Below are 6,460 nucleotides of genomic sequence, written 5' to 3'. Positions count from 1 at the left end.
TCCCCACTTTCTTCATCCATTCTTCCATTGAAGGGCATCTAGGTTGTTTCCAGGTTCTGGCTATTACAAACAATACTGCTATGAACATAGTCGAACAAATGCTCTTGAGAAATAGCTCTAGATGAAAACTTTCAACATCTTTGTGATAGCGTTTTATCATAATTTAACATATAAATATATTTATTTATGTGAAAAATGGTAATATGTTAAAACAATTTTTGTTTTCTTAACAAAAACTGAGAATTAGTTATAGAAGATTATTAATTAAATTGCATAAAACTGACAAATGTTTCTTTAGTAGACAGCCTAAGAGTCATGTTATTTAATGATAGGTGAAAGTATATTTTATGTGCCTAAAGAGTACCTGCCATAATTGATAAACTATAAACTTTAGATATTCCAGAATTTTGTAGGGGATTCTTTGCATACTTGTCTGACTTTTATTTCAGATAAAAATGGTTTCTTTATGCTGAAGAATATTCATTCCCTCTTTCTTATTACAAGATAAAATCTCTGACTTTCAAGACATTTGTTTTCTACAAATACCCAGGCAGTGATAATTGAGAGCAAAGTTGTGATTGCCTTTGCTCTGAAGAAAATTAGAAATGTGATGGATCCATGGATTCTTTCTGGATCAATATCTACCCATTGTATATTTTTTCTCATTATGCATAGCATGAGTAATTACATTTGTTAACATCCAATGCAGCTAAGTAAATTACAACATTAAGGAAAAACCCAGTGTGTCGGATAAGTATACATTTCCATACATGAAAGAAAATACTGATAAATATTTATTAAATAATTCAATCCATCATTCAAATTAGTGATAGGGCTAGGAAGGTATCTCAGTCAGCAAAGGACATGCCTTGTACATTAATTAGTTTCTGTTGCTGTGATAAAGAGAGCAACATGGCTAAAACAAATTCCTAGAAGAGTCTATGCTGGCGTACTGTTTGAGATAAAGAATTCATTTGGAAAGAGGAGAATTGACGCCAGGAAGTTTGATCAAGAAACTAAGAAATCAATAGTAAGCATGTATCAGAGAGAAAGTGAGATTGGAACAAGGATATAAAGCTCAAAGCCCACACCTACATAACACATTTCTTCTAGTAAGGCCACACCAAGTCCACAAACAGCATCACTAACTGAAGACCAATTTTTCAAATGCCCCAGTCAAATGCCTGAGAGACCTTCTTTCTAAAATGACTAAATTAGGAAAGCTCCTAAAAAAGTGATTGGAGCATAGTGAGGAATCTCTGGAACAAAACAGGACTGAAACCCAGAAAGCCAAAGAATATATCATGTAACTCCACGTCTGGTGCCAAAGTGAATAAATGGCTCAGTTTATTTAGTTTGGTTAACCTGATATACATGTCTCTCGTATACTGTTCTACTCTATATATTCACCTCTTCTTGACAGGCCACTGGTCTAGTATCTCCAATGTCATAGGGCTGTATTCAAACACAGGCTTCACTTTCAAAGCTTTATGAAATGGCTTCTGATGTCCTCCTGGCTTCTCATGGCCTTCTTCAACCAGCAACTCCAAGACTGCCACACTTTGACCTCAGCAGCTGTCTGACGTTATAGGAAGAATCCACAACCATTCTCACTCTTGAACTTTTTATATTTCCAAAACCAGTTACATATGGACACCACCACCACTTTTGGCTGCCAGATGGATAGACTCTGGTCCCTTGAATCACATTCACTAGCACGTTTGTATGTGAGAGCTTTCTAGGAGCAAAATACTTCTTCAGACTTTCCCATTCACAAGTTGGAAGCTTAGTGGTGAGATCAGTATCTTGTCCTGAGGACACCATATTTACTCTTTCAGTGAAAACAAGACTTTTCTTTAACATTACTTTTGGTGTTTTGAATAATATGTCCTCCCTAAGCATTGGACATTGGAATACTTGGTCTCCACCTGGCGACTATTTGACTATTTGCAGAAGATTAGGATGTGTGGACTTGCCACAGGAAGTATTCACTTAGGAGAAGGCTTTAAGGTTTCAAAAAGCTCATGACATTTTGAGTTAACTCTCTGTTCCTTCGACTGGTGGTTCAAATGTGGGCTCTTATCTGTTCTTTCTGTTGCTTTCTACCTGATAGCTTCAATCTGCAATCATGGACTCTAAAAGTAAGTTGCTTTGGCTATGGTGTTTTATCACAGCAATATAAAGATAATTAAGACAGCCCTAATTTTCTTAACAGTTCCAGCTTTTTTTCAGCATGTGTCCTAGTTATTACATTAAGCATCCTAACACCCCATTTCTCTCCAAACAGCACATTTTATATTTATTTGTGATGTTTGTTCTTTTTCACTGTAGACCTGAGAAATCAGTAAAAACCAAGCTATAGCCATGCTGTATTTACATTTCATATACTAAGGAAATTACTCCACTACTTTTAATTTAGCCTCAGTCAAGCCCTTAAGATAAGGCTAGAAGGTAGCAAAATTCTTTGTCAAAATATGACAAAAGAAGCCTCTTGTTATTCCCCTCTGGAACTTCTTGAATTATACCTTCATTGTCTGAGTTATTCTCAGTACTCTTGGGAGTATACTAGAGTGGCCCTTCAAACTCTGCTTATAGAATCCAAACACTTTACCAGTCTGAAATTCAAAAATCTTCCACATCCATACAAGAAACAACACAGTGAGGTTTTTCCCAGAAAGAACACACACTCTGGTGCCAAGTTCTGAATTAATTACTTTTCTGTTGCTTATTAAAACACTTTAAGTAACTTATAGAAGAGAGAGATTATTTAGATTTCTTGTTCCAAAACGAGAGTCCATAATTGTGGGAGAGGTATGAAAGCATCACTAAGGGAATAATATATAAGTAAAATAATTACATAATTATTACAATACTAAAATTTCAAAAATAGTCAAAGCAATATTGAATTTGTGGTATCATAATATCAATATGGTGGTTGAGTAAAATAAGTATGTACATAATAACTAGCTGTGTTAGCGTTTTATCTGAGTTCTGAGTTTTCAATATGTTTTTTTTTTTGTTTTTTTTTTTTTTTTTTTGTTTTTCGAGACAGGGTTTCTCTGTGGCTTTGGAGCCTGTCCTGGAACTAGCTCTGTAGACCAGGCTGGTCTCGAACTCACAGTGATCCCCCTGTCTCTGCCTCCCAGGAATTCAAATTTAGACACTAAGGTAATCATCAAGTTAATAGAATTTAAAAGGAAAATTAGTATGTAGGTCCCATTTTAGTTGTGGTTTTCCAAATGACTTTGGAGGCATGTTCTCATTAATGGGAATACCTATCAAAATTGAAAATAAAGACACAAAGTGCAGGTTATTACTAAATAACTCTTAGCTCCCAAATCAGTCAGCTTGTTTTCCCTATTCATATCATAACTGTCTCACTATGATTGCTGTATTCTATCTGTGAGCCTTATTAAATCCAAATATTCTTTTATACTTCTGTGAATACATTAAAATGCCATTCTGCAATTAACAATAGAAGAAAATGAGATCAAATCTTCAAAGTAATCTGCCCTTCTATCAGTGTGGTTTAAATGCATTGATTATTATTACCTCAGAGAATACAATATGAGTCAGTGTCACATTAAGAATAAAAATCAAAACATTTCCTTATGGAGTATTTTTACCAAGAATGAGACTGGCTTTAAATTTTCTACTTCTCTTTCGTTGTGTCTTCTTTCATCTCCTGTCATCATGTCTCTGTTGTATGAGTCTAGCTCTGCATTTTCCTTAATAGTATCTTATGATTCTGTTTTCCCTGTTTCTGTGTCTGTCTCTAAGAAACAGCTTTGCTCTGTATTTATTGAACCACAAAAAACACATCAAATGGGGGAAAGGACTTAGAAATACTATATAGAAATCTTTAGCAAAGTTTTGGAAGGGATTAAGTCATTAATACTAACTGACCCAGATAACAAACAAATGTAACCAATCAACATCTGTATTTTTGTTTTCAACATTTGTAGATCACTTTAATCCTATTTTCTGTTTTCAGCAAATGAGTAAACTTGTGAATATATATTGTCTTCTGATTCTGGAGCGTGGAACATGAATATTTTAAGATTAAAACTATGAATTAGGCTCCGGTGTTCCATGGACTGTCTCCCTGCACTGTGTACAATGCCAGCAGGATGTTTCCTGTTTAGACTGCTCTCCAAACACTTTTCCTAAGAGCAGCTTCCTTTGTGGCTATGAAGACAGCTCTCAGCCAGGACTACTTGTCACCAAGGAAAACAAGAAACAGCCACTGTCTGACTAGCTTGAGCCATGTGCTGCAGACAAAGTGCTGCATTTCCTCTTTGATTAACTGGATGTGTCAGTAGAAAAAAAAACACTACAGCTTATTCAGCAAACTGACAGCAGGACTCTGGAAAGGTGCCTTAGCAGAGACGGGAGTGGAAAAAAGAAAAAGAAGATGCAAAAGAACAAAGAGAAAGAAGAAAAAGAATTTGAACAAGGGCCAGATAATCATTGAAAAGTGTTCTGGTTTTGTTCCTTTTATGAAAAGTGGGATAGCCCAGACCACTGCACAAAGATGCAAAGTACAGGAGATGTTGGAGGCTGACATGACCTAACAGAGAGAAGAGTAGAACAGGAGGAGGAAGTTGAAAGTTAAAGGGGAGCATGGTTGGAGTGAAAACACATGGGGAGTTTGAAGTATTGTCCTCTCAAGACCTGGGACCCAATTGAGAAACACATGTATAAATTTTTTCTATATGACAGCAAATGAGAGAAGAAAAGTCATTCAGTATCCTGGTTGGTGTGGAGAATGGAAATGGGGCTACAGGTTTTGCTATAGAAAGGCATTGACCAAGTAGATGCTGTCACAAAGGCAAAGAACAGAATGATTCATTATTTGTATTATATAGAATTATAAAGTCCCTACAATATTCCATGATATTTCATTAAGATTTAAAATGACACAGATCAGAACGAAGAAAGACCCCAGAGGCTACGGCTTCTACTACCACAAGGCCATTATCACCATATACTACCTCATTGGAATCAAGGGCATATATGTAGGATCACTGGATCCATGAACACAAGCAGCCTCACCCTGGGCCTCTTTTATTGGCTTAGTAGCCAGGAAACTCAACAAGATTTTGCCTATAAAAAGGGTCACCACATAGTGGAGTTCTTCAAGGAATGTAGCCCTCTGCCTATTGTGGTTGCCTGCCCACAGTGGGTCTTGAGTAAGGAGCCAGAGTCTGAGGTTCTTGACATTAAACTGGACTGGCAAGAAGTGAAGACCTAGCTTCTCTGGGTTTGTGGATTATAGTATGGTTCTCATTTACTTTAAAGGTAATATACACTTATCAGTGAGTACATGCCAAGTTTGTCTTTCTGGGTCTGGCTTACCTCACTCAGAATGCTGTTTTTTCTAGTTCCATCCATTTGCAACCAAATTTCATGATGTCACTGTTTTTAATAGCTGAGTAATATTTCAATGTATGAATGTGCTACATTTTTTTATCCATTCTTAGGTTAAGAGCCATCGAAGTTGTTTATATTTCTATCTATTAGGAATGACACTTTTATGAACATAATTGAGCAATGGGTATATGCCCAAGAGGGTATAGCTGGATCTTGAGGTAGATTGATTCCCAGTTTTCAGAGAAATTGCCGTATTGATTTCCAAAGTGATTATATAAGTTTACACTCCATGAGCAGTGGAGGTGTGTTACCCTTGCTCCACATCCTCTTCTTATAAGCTGTCATTAGTGTTTTTGATCTTAGCAATTTTCACAGGTATAAAATGGTATCTCAAAATCATTTTGATTTGCTTTTCACTGATGGCTAAGGATATTGAATAATTATTTAAGTGTACTCCAGCCATTTGAGATTTTTTTGTTGAGAAATCTCTGTTTATATCTGTATCCCATGTGGCTTCTTGTATTATAAGTGCCAATGTAAACCTTGTGTTGCTAGACCTCCTTAGCCTTATTTCCAAGGAAAAGATGAGTGGACTATCCACCCGTTCTGCAATTCCACAACGCAGGACAATAAGATCCACAGCACCACAGGGCAGGACAATCAGACAAGATAGGGAGTCAAGTGAAAACAGGAACTTAGTTTATTACTGTGAACATCAGCTTCTATAGGTTAAGTGACATTGTGTGATGTGCGGGTACCTCCAGCTAATAACAGTAGCCAAGCCCTTCCTATGGCTGAAGGGGCATCTACCTAGATTTTGATTTCTCATCCTCACTTGGTTCTCTCAGACTTGAGCTAGGCTTTTCTCTGTCCTATAGGCCTCGAGGTACAGGCCCTGAACTCAAGCCAGGCTTTTCTCTGTCCTACAAGCCTCAAAGTTCAGGCCTTGAGATAATTTTAGCCTAACAGACTGTGATCTATAAGCCTACCCCTAAATAAATAACCCTTGATTATACTCAATTCTGAGCTAGTGTGGGATTTCTTGTTAGCATCCATCTTCAGTATTCTATTCAGGAAGCTGTTTCAT

General features: G+C 36.7%; 1 pseudogene; it reads left to right on the top strand.

Moving 5' to 3' along the window:
* Window positions 1-4,092: 4,092 nt before the first annotated feature.
* On the top strand, window positions 4,093-5,254 carry LOC101986830 (annotated as a pseudogene).
* Window positions 5,255-6,460: the final 1,206 nt, after the last annotated feature.

This window comes from Microtus ochrogaster, unplaced genomic scaffold (genome assembly GCF_000317375.1).
Source record: "Microtus ochrogaster isolate Prairie Vole_2 unplaced genomic scaffold, MicOch1.0 UNK64, whole genome shotgun sequence".
NCBI lineage: Eukaryota > Metazoa > Chordata > Mammalia > Rodentia > Cricetidae > Microtus > Microtus ochrogaster.
This window is presented reverse-complemented; position numbering and strand designations above follow the sequence as displayed.